The 18,652-nt window shown below is 45.7% G+C and overlaps 1 long non-coding RNA gene across 1 annotated transcript in view; it reads left to right on the top strand.

Moving 5' to 3' along the window:
- The window catches only part of LOC144761525 (uncharacterized), a 352,130-nt gene extending 333,722 nt beyond the window's left edge, over window positions 1-18,408 (top strand). The window contains exon 5 of the long non-coding RNA XR_013595763.1: window positions 18,330-18,408. This is a non-coding gene — a long non-coding RNA (uncharacterized LOC144761525). The remainder of the gene's footprint in view (window positions 1-18,329) is intronic.
- The last annotated feature ends 244 nt before the right edge of the window (window positions 18,409-18,652 follow it).

The raw sequence follows: 18,652 nt of genomic DNA, 5'->3' as shown, positions 1-18,652 counted from the left end.
CGGCACGGTTTCGAGGTAACACCTCTCATCAGCCCGGCTAGCTTGATTCCAGTGGTGTGGAGTGCCTGGGACTCACGTCTGAGCATCCCCAGTACACTTAGAGCGGTAATTGCAAACACAACAGTGATGGACAGAATGTGGATCAATGTCACACATTCACCCCAGTCCAAAGATCTGGGCCCAAATCCATCGTTTTTCCACTCCACACCACCCTGGGTTAGACAATGGCGATATGCAAATCAGCACTGACCCTGTGCCCCATGGGAACAGTCCAGTCCGAACTACAAAAGCCATGTCCTTCCCAGAACGGAAACAAGCATCCGAGGACCGGCCCGGTTTCGAGGTAACACCTCTCATCAGCCCGGCTAGCTTGATTCCAGTGGTGTGGAGTGCCTGGGACTCACGTCTGAGCATCCCCAGTACACTTAGAGCGGTAATTGCAAACACAACAGTGATGGACAGAATGTGGATCAATGTCACACATTCACCCCAGTCCAAAGATCTGGGCCCAAATCCATCGTTTTTCCACTCCACACCACCCTGGGTTAGACAATGGCGATATGCAAATCAGCGCTGACCCTGTGCCCCATGGGAACAGTCCAGTCCGAACTACAAAAGCCATGTCCTTCCCAGAACGGAAACAAGCATCCGAGGACCGGCCCGGTTTCGAGGTAACACCTCTCATCAGCCCGGCTAGCTTGATTCCAGTGGTGTGGAGTGCCTGGGACTCACGTCTGAGCATCCCCAGTACACTTAGAGCGGTAATTGCAAACACAACAGTGATGGACAGAATGTGGATCAATGTCACACATTCACCCCAGTCCAAAGATCTGGGCCCAAATCCATCGTTTTTCCACTCCACACCACCCTGGGTTAGACAATGGCGATATGCAAATCAGCGCTGACCCTGTGCCCCATGGGAACAGTCCAGTCCGAACTACAAAAGCCATGTCCTTCCCAGAACGGAAACAAGCATCCGAGGACCGGCACGGTTTCGAGGTAACACCTCTCATCAGCCCGGCTAGCTTGATTCCAGTGGTGTGGAGTGCCTGGGACTCACGTCTGAGCATCCCCAGTACACTTAGAGCGGTAATTGCAAACACAACAGTGATGGACAGAATGTGGATCAATGTCACACATTCACCCCAGTCCAAAGATCTGGGCCCAAATCCATCGTTTTTCCACTCCACACCACCCTGGGTTAGACAATGGCGATATGCAAATCAGCGCTGACCCTGTGCCCCATGGGAACAGTCCAGTCCGAACTACAAAAGCCATGTCCTTCCCAGAACGGAAACAAGCATCCGAGGACCGGCCCGGTTTCGAGGTAACACCTTTCATCAGCCCGGCTAGCTTGATTCCAGTGGTGTGGAGTGCCTGGGACTCACGTCTGAGCATCCCCAGTACACTTAGAGCGGTAATTGCAAACACAACAGTGATGGACAGAATGTGGATCAATGTCACACATTCACCCCAGTCCAAAGATCTGGGCCCAAATCCATCGTTTTTCCACTCCACACCACCCTGGGTTAGACAATGGCGATATGCAAATCAGCGCTGACCCTGTGCCCCATGGGAACAGTCCAGTCCGAACTACAAAAGCCATGTCCTTCCCAGAACGGAAACAAGCATCCGAGGACCGGCCCGGTTTCGAGGTAACACCTCTCATCAGCCCGGCTAGCTTGATTCCAGTGGTGTGGAGTGCCTGGGACTCACGTCTGAGCATCCCCAGTACACTTAGAGCGGTAATTGCAAACACAACAGTGATGGACAGAATGTGGATCAATGTCACACATTCACCCCAGTCCAAAGATCTGGGCCCAAATCCATCGTTTTTCCACTCCACACCACCCTGGGTTAGACAATGGCGATATGCAAATCAGCGCTGACCCTGTGCCCCATGGGAACAGTCCAGTCCGAACTACAAAAGCCATGTCCTTCCCAGAACGGAAACAAGCATCCGAGGACCGGCCCGGTTTCGAGGTAACACCTCTCATCAGCCCGGCTAGCTTGATTCCAGTGGTGTGGAGTGCCTGGGACTCACGTCTGAGCATCCCCAGTACACTTAGAGCGGTAATTGCAAACACAACAGTGATGGACAGAATGTGGATCAATGTCACACATTCACCCCAGTCCAAAGATCTGGGCCCAAATCCATCGTTTTTCCACTCCACACCACCCTGGGTTAGACAATGGCGATATGCAAATCAGCGCTGACCCTGTGCCCCATGGGAACAGTCCAGTCCGAACTACAAAAGCCATGTCCTTCCCAGAACGGAAACAAGCATCCGAGGACCGGCCCGGTTTCGAGGTAACACCTCTCATCAGCCCGGCTAGCTTGATTCCAGTGGTGTGGAGTGCCTGGGACTCACGTCTGAGCATCCCCAGTACACTTAGAGCGGTAATTGCAAACACAACAGTGATGGACAGAATGTGGATCAATGTCACACATTCCCCCCAGTCCAAAGATCTGGGCCCAAATCCATCGTTTTTCCACTCCACACCACCCTGGGTTAGACAATGGCGATATGCAAATCAGCGCTGACCCTGTGCCCCATGGGAACAGTCCAGTCCGAACTACAAAAGCCATGTCCTTCCCAGAACGGAAACAAGCATCCGAGGACCGGCCCGGTTTCGAGGTAACACCTCTCATCAGCCCGGCTAGCTTGATTCCAGTGGTGTGGAGTGCCTGGGACTCACGTCTGAGCATCCCCAGTACACTTAGAGCGGTAATTGCAAACACAACAGTGATGGACAGAATGTGGATCAATGTCACACATTCACCCCAGTCCAAAGATCTGGGCCCAAATCCATCGTTTTTCCACTCCACACCACCCTGGGTTAGACAATGGCGATATGCAAATCAGCGCTGACCCTGTGCCCCATGGGAACAGTCCAGTCCGAACTACAAAAGCCATGTCCTTCCCAGAACGGAAACAAGCATCCGAGGACCGGCCCGGTTTCGAGGTAACACCTCTCATCAGCCCGGCTAGCTTGATTCCAGTGGTGTGGAGTGCCTGGGACTCACGTCTGAGCATCCCCAGTACACTTAGAGCGGTAATTGCAAACACAACAGTGATGGACAGAATGTGGATCAATGTCACACATTCACCCCAGTCCAAAGATCTGGGCCCAAATCCATCGTTTTTCCACTCCACACCACCCTGGGTTAGACAATGGCGATATGCAAATCAGCGCTGACCCTGTGCCCCATGGGAACAGTCCAGTCCGAACTACAAAAGCCATGTCCTTCCCAGAACGGAAACAAGCATCCGAGGACCGGCCCGGTTTCGAGGTAACACCTCTCATCAGCCCGGCTAGCTTGATTCCAGTGGTGTGGAGTGCCTGGGACTCACGTCTGAGCATCCCCAGTACACTTAGAGCGGTAATTGCAAACACAACAGTGATGGACAGAATGTGGATCAATGTCACACATTCACCCCAGTCCAAAGATCTGGGCCCAAATCCATCGTTTTTCCACTCCACACCACCCTGGGTTAGACAATGGCGATATGCAAATCAGCGCTGACCCTGTGCCCCATGGGAACAGTCCAGTCCGAACTACAAAAGCCATGTCCTTCCCAGAACGGAAACAAGCATCCGAGGACCGGCCCGGTTTCGAGGTAACACCTCTCATCAGCCCGGCTAGCTTGATTCCAGTGGTGTGGAGTGCCTGGGACTCACGTCTGAGCATCCCCAGTACACTTAGAGCGGTAATTGCAAACACAACAGTGATGGACAGAATGTGGATCAATGTCACACATTCACCCCAGTCCAAAGATCTGGGCCCAAATCCATCGTTTTTCCACTCCACACCACCCTGGGTTAGACAATGGCGATATGCAAATCAGCGCTGACCCTGTGCCCCATGGGAACAGTCCGAACTACAAAAGCCATGTCCTTCCCAGAACGGAAACAAGCATCCGAGGACCGGCCCGGTTTCGAGGTAACACCTCTCATCAGCCCGGCTAGCTTGATTCCAGTGGTGTGGAGTGCCTGGGACTCACGTCTGAGCATCCCCAGTACACTTAGAGCGGTAATTGCAAACACAACAGTGATGGACAGAATGTGGATCAATGTCACACATTCACCCCAGTCCAACGATCTGGGCCCAAATCCATAGTTTTTCCACTCCACACCACCCTGGGTTAGACAATGGCGATATGCAAATCAGCGCTGACCCTGTGCCCCATGGGAACAGTCCAGTCCGAACTACAAAAGCCATGTCCTTCCCAGAACGGAAACAAGCATCCGAGGACCGGCCCGGTTTCGAGGTAACACCTCTCATCAGCCCGGCTAGCTTGATTCCAGTGGTGTGGAGTGCCTGGGACTCACGTCTGAGCATCCCCAGTACACTTAGAGCGGTAATTGCAAACACAACAGTGATGGACAGAATGTGGATCAATGTCACACATTCACCCCAGTCCAAAGATCTGGGCCCAAATCCATCGTTTTTCCACTCCACACCACCCTGGGTTAGACAATGGCGATATGCAAATCAGCGCTGACCCTGTGCCCCATGGGAACAGTCCAGTCCAAACTACAAAAGCCATGTCCTTCCCAGAACGGAAACAAGCATCCGAGGACCGTCCCGGTTACGAGGTAACACCTCTCATCAGCCCGGCTAGCTTGATTCCAGTGGTGTGGAGTGCCTGGGACTCACGTCTGAGCATCCCCAGTACACTTAGAGCGGTAATTGCAAACACAACAGTGATGGACAGAATGTGGATCAATGTCACACATTCACCCCAGTCCAAAGATCTGGGCCCAAATCCATCGTTTTTCCACTCCACACCACCCTGGGTTAGACAATGGCGATATGCAAATCAGCGCTGACCCTGTGCCCCATGGGAACAGTCCAGTCCGAACTACAAAAGCCAAGCTGATTTGCATATCGCCATTGTCTAACCCAGGGTGGTGTGGAGTGGAAAAACAATGGATTTGGGCCCAGATCTTTTGACTGGGGTGAATGTGTGACATTGATCCACATTCTGTCCATCACTGTTGTGTTTGCAATTACCGCTCTAAGTGTACTGGGGATGCTCAGACGTGAGTCCCAGGCACTCCACACCGCTGGAGTCAAGCTAGCCGGGCTGATGAGAGGTGTTACCTCGAAACCGGGCCGGTCCTCGGATGCTTGCTTCCGTTCTGGGAAGGACATGGCTTTTGTAGTTCGGACTGGACTGTTCCCATGGGGCACAGGGTCAGCGCTGATTTGCATATCGCCATTGTCTAACCCAGGGTGGTGTGGAGTGGAAAAATGATGGATTTGGGCCCAGATCTTTTGACTGGGGTGAATGTGTGACATTGATCCACATTCTGTCCATCACTGTTGTGTTTGCAATTACCGCTCTAAGTGTACTGGGGATGCTCAGACGTGAGTCCCAGGCACTCCACACCACTGGAGTCAAGCTAGCCGGGCTGATGAGAGGTGTTACCTCGAAACCGGGCCCGTCCTCGGATGCTTGCTTCCGTTCTGGGAAGGACATGGCTTTTGTAGTTCGGACTGGACTGTTCCCATGGGGCACAGGGTCAGCGCTGATTTGCATATCGCCATTGTCTAACCCAGGGTGGTGTGGAGTGGAAAAACGATGGATTTGGGCCCAGATCTTTTGACTGGGGTGAATGTGTGACATTGATCCACATTCTGTCCATCACTGTTGTGTTTGCAATTACCGCTCTAAGTGTACTGGGGATGCTCAGACGTGAGTCCCAGGCACTCCACACCACTGGAGTCAAGCTAGCCGGGCTGATGAGAGGTGTTACCTCGAAACCGGGCCGGTCCTCGGATGCTTGCTTCCGTTCTGGGAAGGACATGGCTTTTGTAGTTCGGACTGGACTGTTCCCATGGGGCACAGGGTCAGCGCTGATTTGCATATCGCCATTGTCTAACCCAGGGTGGTGTGGAGTGGAAAAACGATGGATTTGGGCCCAGATCTTTTGACTGGGGTGAATGTGTGACATTGATCCACATTCTGTCCATCACTGTTGTGTTTGCAATTACTGATTGAGCAGCAGGGCATAAGTGGATACATTGCCTGTGGTAATCTGCACAGAGTTACTGAGACTGCAGGTCCCTTGCTGCACGACCGGTGGTGGTCTATCAGAACCCGTTGTGGGCGATAATTGCTTGGGCTGTCTGGAGGTCTTGGGCACTACGGTATCTTCTGGCCCCATAGTAAATCCTGAAACCAAAGGATTACCAGTGCCATAACACCGCCTGAAGGAACTTGCGGTGGGGAGCAAGGGGCGGAATCCAGATGCTGCGGACCCCTATGGCCAGCGTTGCTGCGACCTGAGGCCCCCGGCCTGAGAACCACGAGACACACTCACTTGTCTTTCTTTTAAGGAACAGTTCTAATCTCCTGGATCCGCCCTGATACGGACCTCCCCGTCTGTTCTACACAGCGCCTGCCCGATGAGGTCCTCTGCAGTCGCGCCCTCTCTGGCACTGCTCGTCCCTTTTCTCACCATGGGACGTACAAAGGGCAAACAACCGGACATGTCTGCAGATGATTCTTCACCCCAGAGAGAACATGGCTCTGCCTCCCAGGCATCCTTGGTTAGCTGTGTCCCGTTGACCCCCCTGAAACCTTCTCTGGATAAACTAGACCAAATACTTGGTGAGATAAAGGCATTGCGCCAGGCTATGGAACACCAAATGGGCACCATCACTACCAATCTCAATATCCTACGGGCAGACCATGCCAAACTTTCAGACTCTGTGAAAGACCATACACAGACCCTTGCTGAACTGGTCCCACAACAGAGAGTACACTCCAAACAGTTGACACAAATGGAGAACCAGCTTACCACCCTTCTAGATAGGACAGAGGATGCGGAGGGAAGGGCTAGATGCAACAACATTCTCATCATAGGTATGCCGGAGTGGTCAGAGTGACTGGATGCGACCCGCTTTGTTGAGCAGTGGCTTCGAGACCATGTGGCCCTGGAGGGTCTTTACAATTTTTTTTGTATAGAGCGTGCACATCGTATTCCCACCGGCAAACCAACAGCGTGCCTCCCACCCAGACGGGTCATTGCCCGCATCCTTAACTATAGGGACCGCGACCACTTACTACAAAAGCCCGCCAAAATGCATCTATTCATTATGAAAGCTCACAAATCTCACTGAATCCAGACTACACCAAACAGGTGCAGTGACAAAGAACCTTCTAACAGCCACTCAAGAAAAAAACTTCAGGCTCTCAATTTATCCTATGCTTTACTGTTTCCTTCCTGTTTAAAAATTATTCATCACCAGAAAGCTCACTTTTTTGAATATCCTGAATCAGCTAACGTATGGTTAGAGTCTACTCTGCCCCCCCAGTCCTTGGCCAGTATACACCAGAGAATACCACAACTTCCATCACAGCCAGTTAAAATGAGTCCCCGCCGCATCAGAACGAGCCGAGTGGTCTTGGATCGGAGGCCTACTTTGGACCAGGCTGTTACGGGACAGGAATCTGCAGTACTGGCTGCTGCTTATTTCCGGGATACTACACAGGTCAAGTCCCCGTAACAGTCGGATGACAACCCATTGCCATCTGACTCTGAAAGCAATGATGTTTTGTTTCATTCGATAACTCCTCAAATTGTGAAGGACTTATATGGGTAGTCTGCTTGTGTCGGCATTACGATGCTTCTTGCTTAATAGTTATGCTCATTCGTAATTTAACACGCCCCTCTCCCCTTTTTTTAAAACTATTTGTGGAGACCAGGCCATGTTATGGACATTAATGTACATGCTCATTTATTTTATTTGTATGTGCCACGGGGCCTGGCATGCATGCAGGAGGTATACTATTTAAATGTGAATTTAATACGTTCTCTCTCCCCCAGGTTTGGCATTTTAATTTTCTTTAATACGAAGTCCGGCCCAGGGTGCAGCTCCGACATGGCAGGCTTAACCATGCTCTCTTTGGTGCCCACCCCCCCTGCAGCTTCTGCAGTATATATCAGTTTGAATATAATGTGTTGCATTGTTAGTTTGGACCAACCTAGTTTGATTGTTGGCCCAAGTATCCCGGGGTTATGTTTAATAAAGGGATGTTTGTTCTTGGTTCGGGCCGCACTGTATCTCCTATTGTGCTCCACAGCTTATTGCCGGGTGCACTGTTACGATATCCTACTACCTTATGGCTGCTTTGGTTAAATATAAATTGCTGACATGGAATGTTCAGGGAATGTGGTCTGCGCATAAAAGACATCGTATTTATGCTCAACTGAATAGATGCAAGGTTCATATCACTTTCATACAAGAAACTCACCTGACTGATTCGAAATCTCCAAAATGCATAGAAAATGGAAAGGGCAGTTTTTACCTCTTATTCTGCTTTTGCTAGGGGGTCGGTAATTTGGATTCGAAGTGGGGTGCCCTTTACCTTAATAGAAGCTGGTAGATTCTGAAGGGCGTTCTGTCTTGTTATCTGGGAAGTTGGATGGTTCCCCGGTGATTCTTGGGTGTGTGTCTGCCCCAAATTCGGGTCAGACTAATTACCTTACCAGGCTTAACACTGTCCGATCAGACTGGGCGCATATTCCTTGGATTATTGGGGGCGATTTTAACTCGGTCCTAGATATTCACTTAGATCGTTCACATCCCCCATTACGAGGTGCTGTACCCCTGACTAAACATACAGAGTTTTTACAAGCCTGGGCTACAGGCTGGTCTTTTCAAGATATCTGTCGTGCTCACTACCCTGGATGCAGAGAATATTCATTTTACTCCCCTCCACACCAATTGCACACTAGAATTGACCGCATATCCTGTACTACACTGTTGATAACCCAAATGACTGATTCCACATATCTGGGGAAAACATTGTCCGATCATAACCCTATGGAGGTGACACTGACATGGGGTAAAGTTCCTACCCCGGTACCCACTTGGCGGCTCTGGACACAATTGCTAGAGGACCCGGTTTTCCGTGATACTCTGGGCACCACTATCACAAATTATTTCACAGAAAACACAGGGACGGCCTCATCTTTTCTGGTGGAGTGGGATGCCTTCAAAACTGTTCTCCGAGGCACGGCTATTGGAGCCATGGTGTGAGCCCGGCAGGAAGTTCAAGAAAATCTTGCCCTGGTAGAGGCCTCTCTTAATAGGCTTGAGACTGTGGAACTTACTAACCCGTCACAACTCCCGCCCCTTCAGGAAGCCAGAATCAAATAGGCTGAACTGTTAGAGCAACTCCGGCTAGATTATAGGTCTTATACACAATACAGTCACAAAGATGCTGACAAATCAGGGACTCTTCTGGCACGCCTGATCCGAGATTCTCATTCCCCAGTGCCCATTACTGAAGTTTATTTCCCTGACAGAATGATTGTGTCTACCCCAGCAACCATTTATTTAGCATTATTTACATATTATTGAAGTTTGTATACTGTTACCACTTCTTCTAATGATATCTCAGCCTTTCTCCAGGACTTGCCCTTCCCCCAGTTATCGGATGCCATTCATTCTGAATTGGAGGGTCCTATAACTGCAGCTGGAATTAAGGAAGCCATTAAGGCTTTTCCCAGAAATAAGACCCCAGGCTTAGATGACCTGCCCGTGGAATTTTATGCACTGTTTGCTGAAACACTGGTCCCTCACCTCCAGACCCTTTACAACACGGCCCTGGACAAAGCTGCCTTACCCTTAACGACCATGCAAGCATTGGTAACTTCTTTCCCTAATCCTCACTGAGACCCCCGTGATATTTCTGGCTATTGCCCACTTTAATTATTGAACACTGTATACAAGATACTCAGTAAATTATTAGCCAATCGATTACATCTGTATCTTTCTAAGCGAGTTCATATAGATCAATGCGGCTTTGTTCTGGGCCACAGCACCTCACTTAATATATGGCGGCTCCATTATATTATGGAAGCAGCGGCAGTCGCGTCCCCCACAACGGGATGTATTTCCCTTGATATGCAACAAGCCTTTGACACCCTTTCTTGGCAGTACATGTGGGCCGCCCTGGAACGATATGGTATTCTCAAAGGTTACCTACAATGGGTGCAGCTCCTATACAATGCCACGACGGCACGTGCCCATACTGGCGTACATATTTCCCCAGCCTATTCAATAACAAGAGGTACCCGTCAGGGTTGCCCCCTATTCCCTCTGTTATTTGTATTGGCGATGGAACCTGTCCTTCTCCAACTCCGGAAACCTTGACCTTAATTTGGATCCCATCCCATCCATCTTTAAACGCTTTGAATTTGTTTCCAGCTTGACAATTAATGCTACCAAATCTTATGCCTTTTTGTATGCGATACTGGGAAACTCCAGATCCTGTTTTATTTTGTGAACTAACACTACAGACGATGCCGGATACGTTCAGATACTTAGGTATTCAAATCTATGGAACCCCACAAGACCTAATCGACGGCAACATACTGAAGGCGATCGCTTCCCTTCGGAAGCAGGTCTGCTTTTGGGTTTCCTTACCACTGTCAGTGATGGGAAGAATTTCACTTTCCAAAATGGGGATGCTTCCTCGTCTACTATATTATTTTGCTAACATACCTGTCGTGATTCCGTCATCTATTTTTAAAACTTTGAATACATTACTGATTGAACTTATTTGGGGTAATGGCCGTAGGAGAATAGCGTTGGCAAAATTACAACTGCGTCCGAAAGTGGGAGGTCTAGGAGCGCCTGATTTTAAGGCATATTGCCTGGCTAGCTAACTACAATGGCTCTCCTACTGGTTAGCGGGTCGTCAGCTGCAGGAAATAGAATATACTCCTCGACTTTTGCACCATGGCACTCTGCACAATATGCTCTTACCCAATGGTAGGATTCCACATACGCTCCCTTCTTTACTCAGCACGGCTCTCCTATATTGAAAACAATCACTCTATTGGAAACAATCACTCAAATATACCAGAAAAGCCATTCCATACTTCGACAATATAACATTAATGGGAATCCCCACTGCTACTGGGATAGTCACTGCTAAAAATGGCAATTAGTGTTTTTTTATTTACGATAGTCACTGCTAAAAGGTTATCCTCATGGACGACCAAAGGGGTCTCGACGGTGGGAGTGTTATTTACTGAGGGCACCCTGACTGATCATGACAATTTCCAGCGTGCTCAAGGAGTACCTTCAACTTTATTCCTCTTACACGCAGCACTGGTTTGTTATATTAAACAACATTGGGCCCCTGATTGGTCTGAACCTCCGACACATGCTTTAGTCCATGCGATACACCTAATGGGAGTAGGCCGACACCTAGTCCATTGGCTGTACAGGGGTATTAGGACTCATTTTAGAACACCCTTACTCTTACTCCGCACCCCGTAGTCATTTGATCTTAACAGGGAATTTACGGATAAAGAATGGGTCTCGTTATTGGAATTCCCTAAGAAAGTTTCCCGTAATGCTCGTTTTAAATATATCCAATCAATGATCTTACAAAGAGCATACCTCACACCACACTCACTCAATAATATACCCAGACGCCCAACTCTCCTGCCCTAGATGTTAGGAAGCAGATGCAAACCTCATTCACATGCTCTGGGCCTGTCATGGACTCCGTTTGGCATGCCGTCACTCATACTATTCGACAAGTTACTAACACTTACGACTGGTTATCTCCAGAAGCTTGTCTTTCGGGCCTCCATAGATGCCGCAAGAAACAGAAGGTACAGTTGAAATTTGCCGACCTGGCACTACTTATTGCTAAGCGAGCGATTACGATGAGGTGGGAATCTGCCTCTCCACCTATGCCACTGTACAGGCCAGGCACACAAAATTCATACGATGGGGAGTAGCTGAAAGTACTATACTCCGACAGGAGGAACTACGGGGCTTGCGTAAGACTCCTGTCTCATTAGAATGGGATCAAATGCTGGAAGTCTTCCGAGCTATAGATTCTTTTACACACCCCGGCATCACCAATAGCTGTGACTCACCCCATTACTCCAGCATTTCCCTGAAAGACTTACCTGTATTTCTTTTTGACCAGTGTCAGATTTATAATTATAGTGTGCAGGTACACAACAGTACCTTTTGTACCCACCTAGGTTGTCACTAAACGTATTTAACCACTATTATGTATCATCGGCTCTATGTGCACAAGGGATAGTTCCATAGGAGTCTGGGACATCATTCAGTATCCATGAACCAGAGAACAGGGGGGGGGGTGTCCTAATTTTTCTTTCATCACTAACCATAATTTCTATGGCAATATGAACCCCCTCTTTTTATTCCTTTTTTTAGTAAAATGTTTTGTATTTTACCAGTTTGATTCAATCAAGGTGGCTTCAGGTGTCGGTTACTTTTGTCATAAGTAAGAATGTTAGCGCTCTAATTGTTCTTTAGCACACTCTAGGAGGATGCAGTAGAACACAAGGGAATCGACTGACAGGCTGCTCATCTGGGAGGTACATGTTTGACTGAGAATGTCAGACTTCATTCTCATACGGCTGAGAAAGATAGTGTGAATTTACAGAAAATATGTCCTCGTTTTTCTTTCTGGAGCACCTTTCATTGCCTATATGGAAAAAACATGAGAAAACAGTTTTGTTTCAAACACAATTCATGAAATCCCAGCAAATGCTTTTTGACAGGGTAAAATCACCTACCTTAGAACACATCACAATTCCTACAGTTAATATGGTACCAAGAACAAATAATTTATATTGTAACTAAAATTTGTAATCACCTTTTATAATTTCTCCTTTTTGTGAGACTCAAAACCTGCCATTCACTACAATGCATTTCAATGGGGTGCTACCATATATATTGGTCCAAAGATGGCTGCCAGCACTTCCTGGTTGAAGCTCTGACAGCCAATCAGATCTCACCATGAGATCTGTGCTTAGGATCCACCCAGATACACACATTTTTTTTCCGTTAATATCTGAAGAACTGCTAAACGGATTTATACCAAATAACAAAAAGCATACTTTCTGGACCAAAGGTTACCTTTCTGCCAAATTTGGAGTAATTACGTCCAGCGGTTCGGGCTGTAGTAGTGTCTCAAAATTCCAATTGAGATTACATGGAGAAAAAGCAAATTTTTTTAGCTCCCATTTTCCTTGACCCCCCACTTGACGAATCTATCTATCTATCTATCTATCTATCTATCTATCTATCTATCTATCTATCTATCTATCTATCTATCTATCTATCTATCTATCTATCTATCTATCTATCTATCTATCTATCTATCTATCTATCTATCTATCTACCTATCTATCTATCTATCTATCTATCTATCTATCTATCTATAGATATAGATATATATATATATTTACACACACAGATACACTCTCACACCCACTCACATAATTATACAAACACCCTCACACCCACTCACATACTTATACAAACACCCTCACACCCACTCACATACTCATACAGACACTCTCACACCCACTCACATAAAGAACAAAATAGTGAACTGTATATCTAGACTAATTTTTAATTTTCGCCTAATTCACGGTTTCTAAATTGTGATACATTGTGATCACATGATTGGAATAGGAAGCTATAAAGTTCTGGCAGTCCAGTCTCGGTTTTGGTACTGCGGAGTTGCCGCAATTTCAAAGAATTCTGGAAAATAAATCTTAAAAACAATATTTAAAATTCTGCATTTTCTCACAAAGCATTTAGAAATGTTATTTCAATAAAAAAATGTTCTTTAAATATTTTTAAATAAAAAAGTGTACAAAAAAAGAAAAAACATGCAAAATATGAATGAATATTCTACAATTTAAAAAAAAGTAAAAAAACAATCCAAGAAAAATATAAACTACATAAAGATCTTATAATATGTATATAATATGTATATGATATTTTTAAATATACAATAACATTTTAAAAAAAAAAGTAAAATACTATAGTTACAAGACTTGAGCTTAAATTTTTTTATATTTTCCGAAAAATTCAAAGGTTACTTGGTTATTAAATTTAAGAACATAACATTTAAAAAACACCTGAAATTCAGTGGAAAAAACAAAGGTTACAGGGATTTTACAGTTAGGCTCAGATGTCAGTCATGCAAAAACATAGAAATTCAGCAGTTTTAGTTACCTGAGTTAACTATAACTTACCCCACCGCAATGCACTCCTTATGACTTCACATATTATACCACTCATGACATGGTCAGTTTCATCACTGATGACATCTATCTATCTATCTATCTATCTATCTATCTATCTATCTATCTATCTATCTATCTATCTATCTATCTATCTATCTATCTATCTATCTATCTATCTATCTATCCATCCATCCATCCATCCATCCATCCATCCATCCATCCATCCATCCATCCATCTATCTATCTATCTATCTATCTATAGATATAGATATATATATTTACACACACAGATACACTCTCACACCCACTCACATAATTATACAAACACCCTCACACCCACTCACATACTTATACAAACACCCTCACACCCACTCACATACCCATACAGACACTCTCACACCCACTCACATAAAGAACAAAATAGTGAACTGTATATCTAGACTAATTTTTAATTTTCGCCTAATTCACGGTTTCTAAATTGTGATACATTGTGATCACATGATTGGAATAGGAAGCTATAAAGTTCTGGCAGTCCAGTCTCGGTTTTGGTACTGCGGAGTTGCCGCAATTTCAAAGAATTCTGGAAAATAAATCTTAAAAACAATATTTAAAATTCTGCATTTTCTCACAAAGCATTTAGAAATGTTATTTCAATAAAAAAATGTTCTTTAAATATTTTTAAATAAAAAAGTGTACAAAAAAAGAAAAAACATGCAAAATATGAATGAATATTCTACAATTTAAAAAAAAGTAAAAAAACAATCCAAGAAAAATATAAACTACATAAAGATCTTATAATATGTATATAATATGTATATGATATTTTTAAATATACAATAACATTTTTAAAAAAAAAGTAAAATACTATAGTTACAAGACTTGAGCTTACATTTTTTTATATTTTCCGAAAAATTCAAAGGTTACTTGGTTATTAAATTTAAGAACATAACATTTGAAAAACACCTGAAATTCAGTGGAAAAAACAAAGGTTACAGGGATTTTACAGTTAGGCTCAGATGTCAGTCATGCAAAAACATAGAAATTCAGCAGTTTTAGTTACCTGAGCTAACTATAACTTTGCCACCGCAATGCACTCCTTATGACTTCACATATTATGCCACTCATGACATGGTCAGTTTCATCACTGATGACATCTAAAAAAACATCACTGATAACATCACTGATGATATCATCCACAGAACCCACTCACACCCCAATGCAATTTCTCATACACCAAGGGCCCGATGTAAGACACCAAATACCGGTCGGTAACGGCCGATTTCGTCCGTTACCGACCGGTATTTGGTGTTTGAGATATAGGGGGCCTAAAATTTACCGATTCCGTAATTTTACCGATTCCGTAATTTTACCGATTCGGTAAAATACCGAATCGGTAAATTTTTCACAGGCCCTTAAGAATTTGTTATTTACCATGAAATACTATTTCATGGTTAATAACGAATTCCTGTATACATGCACATCTGTACATGTACACCTGTGCCATGTGGCACACATACATGCCCTAAGTGACACCCTGTCCCCCTTGACAATTCGGTAATTTTACCGAATCGGTATTTACCGATTCGGTAATTGACATTGATTCCTATGGGCCTCAAGGCCCATAGGAATCAATGTCAATTACCGAATCGATAAATACCGATTCGGTAATTACGAATCATACCGATTCAGTAAAAATTAACGAATAATTTCCTACATCTCATTTACTGAATCTAGAATACCGAATCAGTAAAATTCGGTATTCTAGAGTCGGTAAATAAGATTTACCTACATCGGGCCCCAAGTCACATACCCACACAAGTATTCATATACCCATTCATAGAACCATACAACTTACAGATCTACTCACTCAGATACACACACACCCACTTACTCACCCATACAGGCACTCAGACAGCTACTCACTAACCCATACAGTTAGTCACACAACCACTCACTCATCCATAATACAACTCATACACTCACCCATATAGTTATTCACACACCCACCTATTCAACCATGCAATACTCATACAGCGATTCACTCGCCGGTACAAGGTGGGGGGGGGTACCAAAACTCAAAATCCTTATGCAATGAACTACACCAAATTTGGCAGAATGCTAGTTCTTGGTCAGCAGATTGTGCTTTTTGTGATTTAGTATAAATCCGTTTAGAAGCTTTTGAGAAATTAAGGGTTAAAAATAAATGGGTATTTGTATTTGACAGTAGGGTCCACAAGAGTCTCAGAAACTATTGCAGGGGTGCTCATTTAACTATTGCAGGGGTGCTCATCTAAAAATAGAACTTTCTGATTGGCATAGGGAACTTTATTTACCTTGGGCAATCTCGCTCCCGCAGAAGTCTGACTCCTACAAGAGCAAGCATTTGGATTGGCTGCCAGCAACATGAGAAACATGTTACTGATAGTCTTTATAGGACTCACAGACTTATTCCCCTGTCTTGAGGTTCTAAAACAAAGATATATAGGGGCAGAGTAGGGATACCCTGACTCCATAGGCCCCTGAAGTGGAACCCAGAGGGACGCCCGGGCCCAAAAAAGAATAAAAACTATAAAAAATGCCACATTCCTAAAAGACTCTCATAGGGTCCCCTCCCAAAAATGGTAGCCTGGCTCCATTTAAATACCTTATGCTACGATGAGCCTACCCCCAGGGTTGATTTCATATAGTGTAAGGGGGCTGCTTGGCTCTCCTTCCCAAGCCTCCAAAATCCCAGTGAAGCCCACCCCCAGCGTTGAAAATTGTTAATATGGGGAGAGGGGACACATGGCCCCCCTACCAAAGCTGCCAGGGCCCCTTGGAAGACCACTGCTGGGGCTAACATCAGCTTGCATGGGAAGAGGGCACACAGCCCCCCGAGCCTTGTGAGACCACAGAAAGCACTCCCCAAGGGCTGATTACTTGAAAGGAGGGGGACCAGGGAAACCTGTGTTTGCACTTATTTGGAGGAAGCATTTTCAAAATTCCCACCATGTGTTAGTAAACACCAAGCCCGCTCCCAGCGGGTGGCAGCTTAAAAAATGCTCCACAAGCTGGGAGTGGACTTTTCATCTGTTTCCCTGACCACACAGAAGTTGGCAGGAATAAGATTAGGAGATTGCTCCCTCCTGCAGGGAGCAGCATTATTAGGTGTTTCCTATATGCGGGAGCATTGCCGGCTCCCATTGTGTGTGGAGCTGGAAGGGACTGTGAGGCCCTTGGGGCTTCTCTTATAGCCCTCAGCACCAGGGCACCCACCTGTTATTGCTTTTAATGGGATCTCCAGGGCCAAAATCAGCTTGAGAGCGGGCTGCATGCCCCGTTCCCCCAGAAAATATCACTGGGCTCCAAGGGATGGGGTGCCCTGGGCTGAAATCATCCTGGGGAGGAGGTCCACACATGCCACTACCCCTCAAAATGATGCAGAGCCACAGGGGATGGTGTCCCCTGGGCCAAAACAGGACTCGGAGGATGCAGAATGCCCCCTCCTTATAATAAATTAGGTCCCCTGGGCCAGAATCGGTCCAGGAAGAGGTCACATGTCCCCCTCCCTTTAAACCTAATGCTGGACTCCCGTTTCTTTAATTAAAAAACAAACGTCCCCGGAGGATGGAGACCCCAGTGCCAGGCCCAATAGCCAACCCCATAGGATTGGGTGTATGGAGGAGGGATTATCTGCAGGCAGGGGGCTACATTTATATATCAAAATTAAGTATTACTTCATGCTAAAAAACCTAGAAATTCACAGAATAAAACGGAGGTTAAAGTAACGTCTGATTTTTATCCCTCTCATCCACCCCTCATTTTCTTGTTTATTATCACGGTGTGTCTTTCTGTGTGTTTATTTTACATTTTAGTCTTTGTTATTTTTTACTTTTTTGTGACTTTTTGCACTTTGTATTATTTTTGTTTTTCCTATCCTTCAGTGACTGTCCTCCTCCTGTTTCACTTCCTTTCTGCTTTACTAGTCCTACTTCTTTCCCTGGCCCCATGGCCGAAGAAGGCAACAGCGGTAGTGCAGGGGCCACGCTCCCCTCCATGTGGGTGCTGGCATTGTTCAGGGATATAGTTAGCCCAATTTTTACTGAGGCGGAGGTGGCCCTGGCCACCCTGATTCTTTGCGTTCAGCGCCACCACCCCTCCATGCCGGCAGCAGGCCTGATTTAGAAAGTATAATGCTACTCTGTATGTCTGTCAACATATTTTTTTTAGAGAGTAACTGTACCACTAATCTTGTTTTTTAATCTTCTTTATTTCTTTCATCGGTACCCAAGGGCAAGAGTGCATTGGAGCATGGCACAGGAGCTGCGACCACCACTGCCACTACTGTAGCAGATCGTTCTGCTAGCCCAAGTAAGTCATATTTATTATTATTTTCCTAACTTTTACTTCTGCACTGGTAAAATAGTTTGGTCTGGTGTATTTTTTTATACTTTCTACTTTTTTTAGATCCTCTATCTATTATTTTTTAAATTACCAATCCAGCATTATCTTTTTTTCTATATTTCCTATTGCTGTAGCTGACTTTCTCCTGTCCGAAGCTTTCTTCTGCTCTATTAGTAAGTTGTTCTGGGGGTCTCTAGTTGGCAATGGTTAT

This window comes from Lissotriton helveticus, chromosome 6 (genome assembly GCF_964261635.1).
Source record: "Lissotriton helveticus chromosome 6, aLisHel1.1, whole genome shotgun sequence".
In the NCBI taxonomy this organism is placed as follows: Eukaryota; Metazoa; Chordata; class Amphibia; order Caudata; family Salamandridae; genus Lissotriton; species Lissotriton helveticus.
The sequence above is the reverse complement of the archived record's forward strand: the minus strand, read 5'-3'. Positions and strand labels throughout refer to the sequence as shown.